The sequence below is a fragment of the Echinops telfairi genome, unplaced genomic scaffold (genome assembly GCF_000313985.2).
Source record: "Echinops telfairi isolate 266 unplaced genomic scaffold, ASM31398v2 ScPeMD7_4;HRSCAF=17, whole genome shotgun sequence".
In the NCBI taxonomy this organism is placed as follows: domain Eukaryota; kingdom Metazoa; phylum Chordata; class Mammalia; order Afrosoricida; family Tenrecidae; genus Echinops; species Echinops telfairi.
In genome coordinates, this window is record NW_022103900.1 from 6649883 (window position 1) to 6667239 (window position 17357).

Consider the following 17357-nt stretch of genomic DNA (forward strand, 5'->3'; position numbering starts at 1 on the left):
CTGGTCATCATCACAACAACATGCAAGCCTCCACTTACAGATGGATGGTGCTCTGAATGAGGTGCATTGGCTGGGACTGAACTCGGGTTTCCGACATGGAAGGCAAAAATCCAACCACTGAACTACTGCTGAGCCCCTATGAGTTCATTTTAAGTATTAACTGTTGTTGCTAGGCGCCGTCGAGTCATGTTCAACCCAGAGCGATGCTGTGTGCAATAGAACCAAACACTGCCCAGGCCTGCACGAGCCTCACAATTGCTAAGTTTGAGTCCACGGTGGCAGCCACCTTGCTCATCCATCTTGTCCAGGGCACGTGGCATTAAGATACAAAGAGCAGGATCTAAGGGGGGGGGAGTGTTCCATCCGTTCATCAATCCATAGTTTTGGCTCCTGAACACATATATCGATCCACTGTTCTAAATAAGTAACAATTGCTATAAGTGTGTTCCCTCAGGGTTAGTGGACACATGGCGAAGACTTTTCTCCCCGAGAATTGTTTCCTTACTGGGAAACCCAAATTGAAGAAGCAAAACAAAAAGATAAAACAAAAACAAAACAAAAGAAAAATAAGGCAGTTGAAAAGTTCTGGGGAAGGAATCGAGTGTGACAAAGCAGAAACCTCTGGAGGGTTCTCCCCGTTTTACAAGATTTTTAAAAACCCTGTTTAACAGACAAGTTAATGTATCAGTAAAATAGGAAGTTGCACGTCTAACATTTGTCATTGCTCTTAGCAGCTCTACAGCAAGCACAGACGGGATGACACATTAACTTGTCATCCATTAAACACAAAATCCCTCCAAATAGAGACATTCCACTAGAACGTTTGAAAGATCTTCCCCCCAGGGACGCTCCCTTATCGCAGATGACCTCATTCGAAGAACTCCCCGGTAACTCTCCACTTTCACCTTTCACGAAGTTAATGAGGCAGACTTTTCAATTTAAGAAGCACATGTTTCTCCTAGAAATTTCACGGTGGAATGTCTGCTATTTTGAATAATTTATTTAGAAACAAAAGCTTGGTAAAGTTCTTTTCTTTGGTGGCCAGAGGTAGGGCTGGAAGCATCTGCAGCGTCTCCGGCAAACTGTGGACAGTGTCTTTGGCAAATTGCTCATAGTTTTGGGGGTCAGTTTCATGTTCATCTCCATCATGGTTCAGGCAGATCCAAGTCAACACTCACTTCGTATGCCTCTGTTGCCACGTAACACTGCAGTCAGTGGCTTGCAATCTTTCCAGCTTCCCGTCCTCCCTGGGGCCAGGTGGCAGGGAAATGCACCTAATGGCCTGCTTCCACTTTCTGGCTTCTCAAGGAATACTTAATTCTTTCCAGGTTCTGATTTGACTTTGATTTTTAAATCTATTTCAATGACTTAACAAGTATGCACCTACAAGGTGTCAGGCACTGTTCTTTGAACTTGTAAGATACACAGACAAACCATATATGTACTTTCACCTCCTGTGCTAGTAGGAGGGACCCTGGTCCCATAATGGTGGCATAACCTTAAGGTTAGCAGTTCAAAACCACTAGCCTTTCTTCGGGAGAAAGATGACGCTTTCTACTCCCATAAAGAGTTACACTCTTGGAAACCCACAGGGACGGGTCTACCCTGTCCTAGAGGGTCACTATGAGTCAGTAGTTTGAAACCACCAGCAGTTCTACACAGGAAAGACGAGGCTTTCAATCTCATAACGAGTTAAGAACTTGGAAACTCACAGTGCTGGTTCGATCCTGTTCTACAGGTTGCTGAGTCTCCATTGCAGAGTTTGGATTTGGTTTGGGGATCTGCATTCCAGCAGAGGTGGGTAGAAAAGAAGCTTCTGATGCTGTTGCTGCCCTGGAGTTGGCCCGGCTCATGGCAACCTAACACCCAATGGGATCAGACTGCTGCGATCCACGGGGTTTTCATCGGCTGGTTTTTGGAGCTAGATATCCAGACGTTTCTCTTTTGCCTCGTCTGTCTTCATCTGAAAGCTCTCCTGACACCTGTTCAGCATTACAGCCACGTGCAAGCCTCCATTGACAGATGGGCAGTAGCTGCTCAAGAAGTCCGTTGGCTGGGAGAGAAACCTGGCTCTCCAACATGGAAGGGGAGAATGGGTTCTACCACCGAACCACGTGGCTCAAACACGTGGTGTGCACATACATTTCAGGAAGTGCTGAGTACTGAGGGGTCAATCAAGGGAGGCAATGGGCTACACATTGGCTAAGCAGAGCGAGGCCTCTGGGTGGGGCTGGGGAGAAGGATTGTTTTAGAAACGCTGGCCATGCCCTGAGTTGAGACCAGAACGTCTTGCTATTTCTGATTCTTTCAGTCTTTTATTCAGTATTTGTCTCTTGCTGAGGCGAGCTTGTCTTGCTTTGGAGGACTGATATAGTTAAAGTTTATTGTGCCAACCTGGCCGATAAACACATGTGGGGTTAATTCAAGGGCGGAGGGATGAATGGCTCAGTAAGCCTTGCCTTTCGAGTTCTCGGGTCTCTTGCTTTCTGATGGTCGGACCAGGGTGCAGCTGCCTTAGCAGCCAAGGCTCACTTCCTGTAAGACATCCCTGAAGGGAAGCCACATGGACCAACCTGATGCAGCCCTGGGTATTGGAGCAGCCGTGTGGAGACCCCTGCCAGCGCTGAGATGCTTACACGTTCACTGACTCGGCTTTCCTCCTGCAGTCAGCACCATTGTGTGTTTAGTGAGAGGAAGGAGGACTTTGTGGATTGGTGTCGGATGTAGGGGCTAATGTTGGACTTGTGGGTTTGAGCAGCACTGGGTTGGGATGTTTCTTGATGTGCACTTACTCTTTATATAAAACTCTCTTATACATATGAATTTCTGTGGATTTGTTTCTCTAATGTAGCCAGACTAACACAGGGATTCATGTTTAACTGCTGCTAGCGGGCAGTGGGTAGGCCCATCATTGATGATGACCGCATGCACAACAAAAGGAAGCCCTGCCTCGATCCGTGCCATTTCCATGCTCGGAAGCAGAAAAGAAGACCTTTTTAACCCAACGCGTAAGGTCTTTTTCTGTCTTCAAACTTTTGAAACGAGTGAACGTTTATAGATCAGATCCTCCGTTTTGCATTAAAGACATGTGTGTGCATTTCCTTCCTCTAATTTGTTGGAATCCCCTCACTGCACTGTCACTTCCTCCACATCCTTCCGTTTCCATTCCTACTTTCCCAACTCATCTGAATATTGTCTTTGTGGAAATGCGGCCCTTTCAATTTCAAATGATTGATTATCCCAAAGCGTGCAGACCTCATTAGTGTGACTGTTTTGTGTCCAGAACTGTCAAATGTTTGGCTGAAAATGGAGCCACGGGGGTGAGCTCAGTTCCAGAACTGAAAGGTGACCAATGGCCAAAGTCTCGCGGTTCGACCTGTAAGCCTGGCTTCTTAAAATGGTTTTGAGCTTTGTTTCACATTTTTCTCCTGTTGCATACAGGACCTTCTATTGTGATCCGAGCAGTTGGTAGTGGTAGCTGGGCACCATCTAGTTCTTCTGGTTTCAAGATTGTGAAGACTGATGTTCATGTAGTCCATTAGTCCACTGGACTAATTGGTTCCATATTCTTGATTTTCATCAATCGTATGTGACTTGGAAGGGGGAAAGCTTACAGCTGCACTTAAATGCCACCCATAAACTTAGAGGAATCCATGTTACACACCAAAGCAGCATGTAGAACTATGTGATACCAATTGACCTTGGTGTCCCCTGAGACTATGGTCCTGAACCTTAGACCCAGTGACTCACTCTCTCAAGGTGTTTGTGTTAGGTCAGATTGAAAAACCCTTCATAATGTTATCTCCCTTATGCTCTACCACACTCATAACTGTATCTGCAACCTATGTGTAAATAACCTATGTCAAATATATGTATTCAGCTTTCATGTTTGTCTACGCATCTACTCATAGACTCACTATTAATGCGAGGTTGTGGCATATCGAACAACATTTACTTCTGTTGCTTTTAACCCTTGCATGTCTCCCAGTGTCTTTCCCTGCCTCCTTCATTCTTAACTGCCTCCCTCTTATTACATATTGCCTTCTCCTTCACCGGAGCTCACATGTGCCTAACCTCTCCATAGGTTCCCATGTGTTGAAAGCTTTTATCTGTACATATTCCGGTCCAGCAGGATTTGTGAGATAAAATTGGGGTCATGATAGTTGGGGAGAGGAAGCATTAAAGAACCAGAGGAATGCTGTGTGTTTCTTAGGTGCTATACCGCACTCTGGCTGAATCTTCCTTTCCCTGTGAACCTTCTGTGAGGGGATGTCCAATTGTCTACAGATAGGCTTCGGGTCTCCACTCTGACACCTCTCCTTCACATCGATATCATTGTTTGTTTTTGTTCTTCTGATACGTGATTCCGTCGACACCTCATGAACACAGAGGCTGGGGTGTTTCTTCCATGTGTAGCAAGTCATTTTCATTCACTGATTTTTAGAAGAGTTTGGACAATATTTAGATTGTCAGGCCTTTCTTCCTAGTTTATCTTAGTTTGGAAACTCCACTACATCCCGCTCAGATCTCCGCTCGTTGGAGTGGTGAGTGTGCACAAGGTGCATCCAGCAGCAAGGCCACAAACTGGGAGCATCTGCTTTGTGTTTGAACTTCTTACTTCCCTGGTCTTTTTATCTTCTTGACTTCCTTCTTCCCAGCAAGGACAACTCCTTTATTCCTGCAAACACCCTGCCGTCTAGAACCGTAGGTTACCTGCTTCCCTGGGAAGGGACACTATGAAACCCTTTGCTTCACCGGACTTCACCCTTCACGAGCGGACAACTTCTTCGTTTTTTGGTAAACCAACTCCCCAAAGGATGTGACATTTGTAACCCTTGTAATGACATTTCACAGAAGAAAAACCTCAATGCATAAATAGAAACAAGATTTGGATACTTCCAAGATTAACTAAACAATAAATAAATAAAGCAAAAAAAAATTGTTTTCAGCCAATGTAAAATAGATAGCAGAGTCACTGTCTCTTAGAAACTCAAATAAGCCAAGCAAGATAAGCCAGGGCAGTGGCATATTGCCCCAAACCTGGGGAACAGCCATTTCTGAGCTCCTGACTTGCTCTCTGAGAACAAGAACACTTCTCAGGTGTCACCTCCAATGACCTGCCTTCTATTCCTCGGGGCCAGTTTTGAGTGGTCAAAGACCACATGGCTCTGGAAAAGGGGCTGCGCATAAACTCAGCATAGCAAATTCAAAGCCACGATGCGAGGAGGTCCAGCACGGAGGAAAAGCAGCTCAGTGTCCAGCAGCCCGGAGCCAGGGAAGGAAACAAGAAGAGGGAAGGCAGAAGAGGCGAACAACGGGTGTACAGCCACACTCTTGAAGTGGCTGACGAGCTGGCCGTGTTTTGCATCATCATATTCAGTGGCATAGAAGAGATCTTTTATGAAAAATGCTTTGATTTGCAATGGCTTTCCTCAGAGCTGGTACACAAGTGAAATCAAAGTGGCGCCTCTCTGTGGGGAAGGAAATACAGAACTCGGCCTGCAAGAGAACTAATTGACGAAGGAGCCCCAACGGCCAGAGTGCCCACTAGGCGGCATTAATTTGGCATATGGTTATCTTGATGCCCAACTCCCTCCTTTTCTCTTCCTCTCTCGTAATTATGCTCTAAATAAGCCCAGGAGAGGAAGAAATAAAGCACTATTAACACTAGATAATGGCCCTGGAAGGGAGAATTTCATAAACCATTATGCGATACACAGCTGGCCAACTTATTCTTGCTTCGAATCACAGAAGGCTGACTTTCTGTGTGAGCCTTTCTGTTAAGTAAGCCTCTTCTGGCCACAGAGGCACCAACCAGAACCCTCGCAGTCGAAATCCCGGAATGCTCACAGAAGCGAGCACTCTGACGCCTCTGCTTCAGAAAGACAAAGACCTAATTTGCTCCTGGGAAGAATTTAATTACATGTTCTTTCAAAGAGGCCCCATAATTGAATGGCCCTAACAGATCATTGGCAACGAGGTAGGGAAGTGACAGGTAAGAGTCACCGTGGCAGCTGAAGCCATTTCCCTCCCAAATCTGCGAGAACTGATTCGAGCCTCTCTCCTTTTCAGTTCAGTATGTTTTTAAAATTTTTAGTTTAACACATCTTCATACATCTCTGCCCTGGGAAGAAGGGGATCACTTGAAAGAGGTGTGGTGGAGAGGAGGATGTCTTTGGTTTTGAGGGCTCTTGCTTTCCGGAAAAAGCCACATTCGATTTCACTGAGGAGAAAGTGTGCTTCAAATTAGAAGGGAAGATTACAGCTTTCTTCAAATCAGTGTGTTGCCCTAGTTCTAGAACGCAGAGGTTTTTTCTTTCCTTTTTTTCAAACCTCGCTGCGACTCTCTCAGGGAAGAAGGAAAATGAGGAAAACTCATTATTTTAAATAAATGCGTTTCTTCCTTTGCTGCGATGGATCTTGTGTCTTGGCGGCCTTAGACAGGGCAGGTTTCTACAGATGGGCAGAGCAATCACTTACTTCATCACAAGAGCCTGGCAGGCTGGCAACCTGTTCAGGCCTCCGGTGGGACTTCTCCACCAGGAAAGGCAATGCTAGGACTTTTTATTAGAAATGTGGGCGCGGAGGAGAGGAAAGCCATTCGACCCGCAGCTGGGAGAATTTAAAAACGATGAGCTATGCGATACCGAACGCCTGCTCCTTTGACCCCGCGTCTTCGGGGAGGCTGATAGAAATGGATATTTTAAGAAACCGGGGAGCTTTCTTTGCATACTTACTATGTAAAATTTCCCAATTCTAAGGAGATGCTTCGTAGTTAACGCCACCTAGGGAGGGGAGATGTCTTAGATCACCTTTCAAAGAATGATGCTTGGGAGCATGCAGCAAGCAGTACAGGGTGGAAGAGAATATACCATTGGTTACTTCCCTTTGTAAAAAATAACCAACATGCCCATTTATACAATATCAATGTCTGAGAATACATGGTAGCCAAACATCATTTGTGTAGCTGCTCCTCGTGGGCACTGCTTGCTGCTGGTGTCGGCGGTCAGTGATAGGACACCGAGAGACCCTGATTCCTGGCTCAGATTTTTGGTCACCAGCTCCGTGCCCTGGGTATCTATGATTTGGCTTTTTGGTCTACAAAATAATATAATACTAACAGCTGGCAGTATTTTGAAGCGTTATTGTAAGGCTCAAAAGAGATAACATTTAAAAAAATATTTTGTAAAGCTAAAAAGTGCTACATGAATATAAATTATTATCACCATTAATATGAGCCCGATACAAAATGACAAGTCCAGTGGGGATTGCCCGTAAGATGCTTCATAGAAAACAATCAATCTATGCATCTTAACTAATGCACACGCCCGGAACACAGAGAGAAAACTGCAGACCCCCGGAAGAGTATGTACAAGATCCCTGTCTGACGTGGTGGAGCAGAAACCAGACTCTGGCCTGGAGACTGTGGGGCAGAGCAAAGGAGCCTGGTTAAAACCAGAGACCCAGACGAAGAAAGCAGGATAGAAGATAGAGCCGAGGAGCAGGGCCAAGATTATGGGACTTTGAGAGAGCGCAACGGGAGGGCTGTCTAACTCAGAAGGGGAGGCCAGGGGACCATGTGGCTGAGAGGCTGAGGGTGGAGAGAGACTTGGTCGCTGGCTAAGGAGTCTTGCTGTAGACCAAGTCCTTACTGTTTACTGATCCTGATTTGTGATAACTTAACTTCCTTAATAAACCTCCCTATCTGTGAGTTTTGTGGGTCCTGTGTGATCATGTCAATGACTTATCGAACCCAGCATGGAGTAGAGTTTCCATGGAAAAAACAGTTGGTGTCAGAATAGTGTCAAGAAGGATGGAGGGTGGAGGCATGCCTGACCCCTGCATCTGGGCAACAGGAAGCCACTGGAGGTCAGATATGCACCCCCCCACACACACACACACCACGCTGTTTACTACGGTATATAAGTTAGAAGAAATGTCATGACTATTGTTACTATCAGCCCTTATGTGTAGGATTAGCATTTTCTAAAATATAACTTTAGAATATTAAAATACATCAGCTTCTTAAATAGGATATCTGCATAGCCACAATTAACATTCTCTGAAATGAAAAATACCCCAAGCACTATGCTTACTTTACAGTTTAAAGAAAAATGCAGTAAAAATATAACTTCAGATCACTTTTTCCATAGGCTTTTCAAGTTATAGTTCAGCATATCGAAAATGTAACATTACACAGTATATCATAACTTAATCAGTTAACCAAGTAACATATCAATTTTCAGCACTACATAGAATTTGTGAATTACCCTAGAAATGCAACCATAGGGAATTCTGGGTGACAAGGACAGTTTTCCTTGGCAGAGTGACTTCTAAACTGTACTCTTGTATCTCTGAAATCTCTAGTTATTGTGCATCACTTTCTGAAATGATACTCCTGTCCCATCAGATGAACACAGACACTATGCTTTGCTTTCATCTGTCATCTGTGTTGGCTCGTCACACAGTCCCGGATGATGACTAGCTTCAGCATCACTCCGACTACTAAGACTCGTTCAACGCCACCCTGCCCGCTGCCAAGGCACTAACTGTTTCATGCTTGGGATCGCCAGTTTTAAAATCCTCCCATTTTTCCAACTTCTATTTGTTAAATATTTTTATTTCCCCTATGGTTAGAGCCTCGGTTTCCAATTTTCATTTCTCAGGTGCTTCCAACTCTTCACCACAGTCAAGCTTCCAGAGCTTGATGAGAGAAAGAGGGGATTCTGTGCTTAATTTCCCCCTACATAGCTGCGCATTTTGCTTTTCTTTATATTTGAGATGTCAGATTGCTTCTGGAGACATAAAAATGTTGTAAAGTCCCATTCAATGCATGTGTTTCCTTGGCCCTTTAGAGATGGATTTCCATGAAATTCTGAGGCTGCTTTTTTGGTTTTGGACTGCATTTTAATAGTCATTTTTGCAGTAAATCCTGGACAGATGGTACCGGTGATTTTGTAAGCAATTTCAAGCCATTTGCTTCCTCTCTTCCCAAGTACTGTAAATAATTTGAAAGCCGATATGACAGTCTGAAATTTGTAGAAGGAGAACTTAGGAAAGGTCGCTAAGTATAATTGGAAAGAGGTCAGTTATGAAGGGACATATAGTCTTTTTCCTTTAATGCATGGAACCATGTGAATGTAAAACCATAAGAAATTAAAGGGGAGGGATCCTCATTTGCCATTCTCTACAAAATATCTCAAATCAAAAGAATAACTGTTCTCCTGGGTGGGAAGATTACTATGACACATTAAGAATTGTTAAATCAAGATTATAGTCCTTAGTAATTAATTGTTTCTGAAGTGTTTTGCCAAATAATACATTCTATTTCATTTCTGCCCAAACTATAGAGAGCTGTTTTATATATAGGTGAATTGGAAGTTGTCAAAGTGAAATAGAATGCATAAAGAGCAATCTCATAGGTAGGCATTCTAAAGGCAAAACACATACTGTCATTCTGACTCATAACGTGGGTTTCTGAGACTGTAATTCTTTTCAGTGGAGTAGATAGACTCGTCTTTCTCCTGAGGAGCTGCTGGTGGTTTCAAACTTCTGACCTTACTGCTAGCAGCCCAATGAGTAGCCATTATGGGCTTGCACTGATCATTTTGAATCTAACAATCAGATGGTTTACTGTGCCCAAAATGACAAATTACAGAGGAATGACATAGTTTTATCATTAAAAACAATATTTTAAGATCAGCTTTGAAGTACACTAGTGCATGTGATAGGAATACATCTACATGCCTACCAGGAAGACCAATTAATACACTTTTATTCAAATTTATGCATGAACTACTAAAACCAATCATGAGGAAATTGAAGAATGCAACCATGGCTAAACATTGACAGTTGGAGAAAATACAGAGAACTACAGACGAGGGAGAGAGGGCAGAGATGCAGGATTTCACCTGTCCCAGGAAGAGACCTCCGTGGGGGAGATGATTCGAAGAAGGACTAGCTCAAGAAGGAATATCTAACAGTCCTCTCTGCCACTAGACGCACAGTGGGAAAAGATGAGACCTATTATTTTGCCAAACGGATCAGTGACACTTCCCTGTGTATCCTCCATTTAAAAAAAAAAGTATTTTTAGTGAAAATGGGTACAGTTGATCTGCAGGAGAAAGAGGAGTTTGTCTATTCCCATAAAAATGTACAGTCTCAGAAACCAAAGGGGGAAGTCCTGTCCTTCTTAGTGGGTTGCTATGAGTCAGAATTGACAACCGGGCAGTGAGTAGGCAGAGCTGAAGGACAAGTTCAATATCATCAACCAAAACAAGGCTGGCTTGTGCAACTGACCGCCAACTGTCTACATTCCCGAAAAGGTTACCAGGTCTCCATCAGGAGAGTCCAGTCCCGGAAAAAAAGACATCACGTTTAGTAAAATCGAGGGTCAATGAACAAGGAGACCTTCAATGACATAGTTTGACACAATGGCTGCAACAATGGGATCCAGGATAAAAATGGAAAATTGTGACGATGGGGAGACCAGGCAGTGTTCCCTTCTGTTGTACATATGGTTGTTATGGGTTAGAACCAACCCCGGCATCAGAAAACAACACCAAAGAAATATTTAGAAATAATTTACATAATCTTACTACCAATTAAAAAATTCAGCATCCTGTTCCCATTTTCCAAAAGAGGAAACTGATGCCCATAGACGTTAAGGAAATTGCCCGGTTTCACTTAACACACACACAACCCAAACAATCAAAGTCACTGCCGTTCAGTTGGTTCCCACTCACAGCAACCCTCCAGAACGGCAGCGAGCTGCCCCTGTGGGCTCCAGGACTGGAGTAGAAAGTCTCCTCTTTCTCCTTTGAAGTGCTGGGTGCTGACCTTGCCATTAGCAGCCCACTATGACACCAGGGCACCTTCCACAGGATTGAACCTGAATTTGGATACAAGTCTCTTCAATCATAAAATCTGAATGCTTAATTATGAACTATGATATTCTTTTTACTTTTCACATGGGGATCAGATTTTTTAAATGATTTTATTTATTTTAGTCATTCATAAAGTAACGTGAGCGATAGGGAAAATGAATTCACAAATGTTGTCAATCACTGCATAGCCCCAGGGTCTCTATGGCCCTGAACTCAGTTTGGAAAGCTGTATGCTCCAGTGCATATTTTTTTTAATGAGAACTGTATGAAAAATAATGAACTCGTGCCCATTGATAAGACCATTACAGTCCCAAAATGAAGATATCTAGCAAGTCAAACCAGCAATAATGCTTACAGCAATTCTAGGTCAAAAGCAAAAGTTACTCACAGAGGATATTTTAATTAAGTTCTAAAGGTAAAGCGAACGATCTATTTGAAGGTAAAGTGAGTTATCTCTTCTACAATGTAGCAGTCATTTTATCTTGGGAAGACTTGGCATCAGAGGGCTTAGCTACTTACTAGCTCTATGATTTTGGTTATTTAAATTCTCCAGTTATTGCAAATGCTATAGTTTAGCCAATTCAAATCTTTCTCAGTTTTTCTTCCTGGACTACAGTAGTGATACTCTAAATTAAAATTTTCAAACCTTCTTAGATTATTTTAGGATAGGGGCATATGACCGATTTTTCACTAAGCAGATGCTCATGGGAAAGACATCACTATAGAAGTGAGGAACATCTCACTACTGCCTGCTGGTTGTTTAAAAATCAAGTGTCAAAGGTAACTGTTTCTTCTGGAGCATTTGTGGTAGAATTCCTAGCCTTCAAATATCCAGAGAATAATCAGTATCTTCTTGCCTGTGCTGTTTATGGACATAATTTCCAGCTGGCTAGCAACTAAACCCGGGTCTTGCCTTCCCAGAGATTTCGTGAGCAGCCTGATACCCTAGAATAAGCCCCTTCCTCTTTAGGTGAATTCTGTCATTGGCAACTAAACACCCAGAGCCATTCTGGCTACTTTTAAAATGTCAACCATTCTCTCTACTTTCTTATGTATAAGTGAGATGATGTAATCGCTTCACCAACCGGTTGTGAGGGTGATGGCAAACTTAAAACAGGTATATAGAGTTTACTTCCTGGCCTGTTAACTGCTGCCACTTTACCATTGCTTTAGAGAATTACCAAAAGTAAATGGCACATCCCCGTTGTTGCCCCAAGAACATTCATGTGGTTCCTTGCCGTCGTTGTTATGTGTTAATTTTATTCATATAACGACACATGGCAGCATACATGTGCCCACTGCTAAGCCTGGATGGAAGCTAAAAAAAACCTCCTCTATCATGGGCACTGAGGACAGACCGCCCTCCTTTGCTGACGTTTCAGTTGACATTCCCACTGCAGCCCAAGTGCAACAGTGATGTGTTCATTACATAAATTAAAAGGCAAACTCCATAGTCTATAATTGTATCAGCTACAAGCCACATGAGAACATGGAAAGATCAAATGGAGACAAACTGTGTACTCCTAAAGGTGAAGTAGTGGATTGCTGGTGGGAAGACTTGGGATAGTTTCATGGAAGTAATAGAATTGGACTTGGACCTCAAATAAGGCAAAGGGGGCGCGGCGAGAAAGAAAGATGAGAATTCTCAACAGGGGAAAAATATTCAGGAGAGTAAGGGAGATAAATTCCCTGCTAAGACAGAGCATTTGCCAAGAAACAGCAGTGTTCAATTATTTGCCTCATTTACAGAATAGGGAGCGATGCACGCTGAGTGTTCGATGCATGGTAGAAGGAAGCTGAGACTGAGAATTCAAAGAAAGGCAGTGGTTATGAAGGCCTTTTTACCCCTATCAGGTCTTTATCGTTTCTTAATCTTCGATTACACCCTCATGGCTTTACTACCGATTGTTCTTTAGTTGACTAGTCCCTTATATCTTACGGGAAGATGCCTCAATCGATAGACTAGTTTCGACTGATTGTAATTGTGCCTCTCAGATACACTGTAACCTGTGTGAGGGCAAATATATCTGACATCACTACTGTCATTGCCATGTCTATTCTGATCCCTATGCCAAGGCCTAGCACAGTGCGGAAATCATTGTAGTTGATGAATAAATAATTGGTGAGTAAATGGCTTCCAGAAAACGTAGCCAGAAATCTGGTATTCATCAACAGCATTAACAACAATGATTTTCCAAGGTACTATGGATTAAGGGATCTTTTCTGGAGAAAGCACTTAGGTGGTATGTTAGAAAGAGACACCCAAAGGTTTTATGTAGTATGAGAGTTTAACAACTCTTCCACGCCCGTTCCTTCCCCCTAAGATGCACAGGGCAAGGTTCTGCTCCTGGTTAAATTCTTGAACTCACACGACCCTAGAATTATACTTGTAGATGAAAAATAAAGGGTCGGGTTCAATGAGGTTTAAGGATAGATGGCAAACACACATTTGCATACATCTGAGGGGTTCCCTCCCCAAACCGGAATTTTTTCTTTTTCACAGCTATGTATTTAATTTTTTTTAACAACCTTCTCACCTTCAAAGTACTCTCTGTTACATTTGTGCAATCTGAAATTCCATTCTTGGAAACATTTTTCAAATTCATCTGTTTGGATGGCTGCCAGCGCCTTCTTTGATGTTTTGTTTTTTTCTCTCCCCACACCTTTTCTATGCTTTCAAATAGCTGTGCTTTCATGTCTCTCTTTGTTCGTGGAAACAAAAAGAAGTTTGCATGAAGTGCGGTCAGGTGAGTAAGGTGCATGGGGCAAGAGAGGCATGCTGTTTTTTACCAAGAACTGGCACACTGAGATGGCTCTGTGATCTGTGAGCAGGTGCATTATTGTGGTGGCAAAGCCAGTACTCTGCCTGTCCCAAATGAGGCCGTTTTTGTCACACACTGTATGCTGTCTTTTCAGAACCTCTAAGTCAGTAGTCCTCAACCTTCCTAAAGCAGTGACCCTTTAATACAGTTCCTCATGTTGTGGTGACCCTCCAACCATAAAATAATTTTCGTTGCTACTTCATCACTGTAATTCTGCTACTGTTATGAATCAGGCAACCCCTGTGAAAAGGTCGTTTGATCCCCAAAGGGGTCATGACTCACAGGTTACCACTGCTCTAAACAGAAAGCTTGGATGGCCAGAATGAGGTTTGCCATCAATTGACGCTTCACCTTTTTTGAAATGAGAAAACTACTCGTACACTTGCGTTTTGCCCATAGCACTCTCCTTGTAAGCTGTGTTCAACATCACAACAGTTTCTGAGGCATTGTCCCAGAGCTGGAAACAAAATTTCACAGTCGCACGCTGTTCTCTTAAATCGGCCATCACAAAAATTGAGGTTGGAGTGAAACTGCTTTTACAAAAAAATTCACTGTGACCAGAGAGACCCTTCCCAAGCAACAGCCACTGGGTGCACTCACTCAGAGCGAGTTGCTTGATGCTCGCCTGGGGGGAGAATGCATGCTACGAAAGCTCTGCCCAGCCCAGCGCGATTCCCGAGGGGGGTGGGTTTGGGACCCCCTCCCTGTATGTGCCTGCAGACGTACAAAATGACCCGTGAGTAACAGAGAAGCTCAAGAAATAGAAGATCTCAACCTTTTCTAGGGTAAACATTTTCCAAATTTTCACCAGTTGTCAACTGTCAAATCCTTGGCTCCCCCCACCCCCCCAAATGTCTTTCTGAACGAATTTTAAAATAAATTATTGGACTTGGTGCTGTGGCGGGTCCTTTGTGAGTACATCTGCCTTGCCCCATTCCAGCAGCAGCCTGTGTACCTTACGCCCCTCAGGAGTGAGAAAGCAATGCAAATCACATTTTCACCTTGACTTACGACAGCCACGTCAGGATGTGCATTAGCCGCCATGCGGTGTGCTCTGTGAAATCTCCTAACGAGATGCTTCATGGGAAGGCACTTCCAAGGGCAGATACAAGTGTAGACATCGTCACCGTCTGAGCTGACACAACTACCCTGCCAAAGTTGGTAAGCTGATTTTCGTCTGCTTGAAAAGTCCTTCTATGGGCCATTTGCTGCCGGACTCCAGGGCATAAATTGTCTTTCTGGGTAACAGGAATGAGGTGAAGAATAACCCTCTGATAACTGACAAGTTTTCAAGGCTTGAAGCACAACAGCAGGAATGGGCTGGGGACCATCCTCTCCCAGAAGACGCCAGAGAAGTGTCACACTCTCCGGTCCTTGAGGAGCCCCTGGATCCAGAAACAATCGTCCGAAAGCAGGATCTCATTTCTCTTCTCCTCGGACCAAAGAGCTAAGCATATAAACAAGTGCTTAACAGGAGTAATGCATTCATGGTGTTTGAAAGAAAAAAGTGTTCATTTTCTTTCTTTTTTTTTTAAAGCACTGTGCTTTTTCCTCCCATAAACAGTTAGAGTCTCAGAAATGCACTGGGGGTAGCTGTGGATCAGCACTGACTTGAGGGCAGTGGACTTGTTTTTGTTTGTTTGCATGTTACATGAGGCAGTGAGCTCCTCATGGGTGGAGACATTGGATCACATGAAGTTTCCCTGTTTATTTACTTGGGTGCTCCTCAGAGCCTTTAGTATGATCTCTTCCTTCTAAGTTCTACATAATTTGGTTTTTTCCCCCAGAAGCTTGTTGGGGATGTCATTTGGGATGCCGTAGCCTAGGGAGCAGATAAAACGCTGCATGCTTCCCTTTGGGAATTGTGAATGACTGTCATCTCATTTGTATAATTGTGTGTGTGTGTTTTAAAGAGATCCGAACAAAGGGGGAAATTAACCCAACCCAACCCACTGTCATCGAGTTGGTGGAGGGTGGAGGGAAAACTGGTCCAAACTTTTTGGTTACTTCTTGAGGTAAACATAATCCTATTTGTGTGTGTGGGTGTGTATGTTTGCATCTATATATGTATATATATATTTAATTATGGTTAAATACACATTGAGTATGCTTTTTTTAAAGCCGTTTTATTGGCATATAATTCCCATACAATTCAATGGTTTAAATAAGTTGAAAAGAGTTGTGCAATCATTTCCACAATTTTAGAACGTTCTCTTCATTCTTGTACCCACGATTATTCGCTCAAAGAAAAGATGAAATGCTTCACGACTCTGTGTGCCATCCTGTACAGGGACCATGCTAATCTCGGTCTCATTCCAATTGTAGTGTATGTGCTGCCAAAGGGAGCATGCGCATGGCTTTCAAACTCGATTTGACATGTGCACTTCATCCGCCTCCAGTCTTCATAATATGCCACTGATTCAGTAAAATTGTGTCCAAGGCTTTGTGGCTGTTGAGATGATTCTTGCTATCTTAATAATGCAAAAAATGATGCAGGCTCAAGATGGAACACTTAGAAGATAAACATAAGTAAAAAGAAGAAAATAAAATCCCCTATAATCCTTTCCAATAGATGTAAGCACTGCTGTCAAGCAGATGTAGATCTTTTCTCTGTTTATGGTGTATGTATAGTAAATGTAAATATTGGATCAAGTCTCATGTGCTCTAGCCCGCTCCCCACCCCCACCCCCAACTTCACAAGCATCAGCCATACCTTTCCAGGCTATTACATGCTCTGAGGCCATTTCACTTTCTGTGAGTGCGACATCCCGTCCATGCAATTGCCCCTCCACTCGTGGCTATGCAGGCCACCAGGTTCGCTGGTCTTCCTAGGCTTGCTCTGTTAGTGTGCTCCGAGACGCCAGTGATGTGAATATTAAAACAGCTGACAGTGGCTTCAGATCTATAGAGCCCTTGTCCTAGAAACTTCACATGTTTCAATTGCCATGTCAGAGAACAAAGGTGCCGACAATGATATGCTGCCTGGACTCTCTGAAATCATCCTCAGGATGCTGCTGACAGTCGTAACTTCCCAACCTGGGCCATCAATCTGCAACTACAACTTACTCCCGGGCCACTGATATTTCAGAGAAACAATGAAAGCAATTGAAACCTGCAATGTATGGGTCAAATGCACAGAAGAGCACTAACTCAACCCTTTCAGCTGCTGTGATCAGAATAGCAGGGAATGTGGGGGCCTTTAGGTTGGCGGATAAAGAGAGTTGGCTGTTTTGTTTGAAAATCCTCCGAGTTAATTGCCCGAGAGTTTGTTCTGGAATGGAGGCCAGATCATGTACTGCTTGGACAGTAACATCAGCTCCATGCTGTAGTGGCTAGGTACATTGTAATGACTAGGTACGTTGCAGTGACTAGGTACGTTGTAGTGGCTAGGTACATTGAAGTGGCTAGGTACATTGCAGTGACTAGGTACGTTGCAGTAACTAGGTACGTTGTAGTGGCTAGGTACATTGCAGTGGCTAGGTACATTGTAGTGGCTAGGTACATTGTAATGGCTAGGTACGTTGCAGTGGCTAGGTACGTTGTAATGGCTAGGTACGTTGCAGTGGCTAGGTACATTGTAATGGCTAGGTACGTTGTAGTGGCTAGGTACATTGTAATGACTAGGTACGTTGCAGTGACTAGGTACGTT

At 43.6% G+C, this 17357-nt stretch overlaps 1 protein-coding gene and 1 non-coding gene across 4 annotated transcripts in view; both read right to left on the bottom strand.

The window, feature by feature from the left end:
* Positions 1-17357, bottom strand: part of B3GALT1 (beta-1,3-galactosyltransferase 1) — a 490113-nt gene that overhangs the window by 50160 nt on the left and 422596 nt on the right. The gene's annotated exons all lie outside the window — the stretch shown is intronic.
* On the bottom strand, positions 15955-16057 carry LOC115873084. Its single transcript, XR_004048224.1, has one exon. It is a non-coding gene; the product is annotated as a U6 spliceosomal RNA (small nuclear RNA).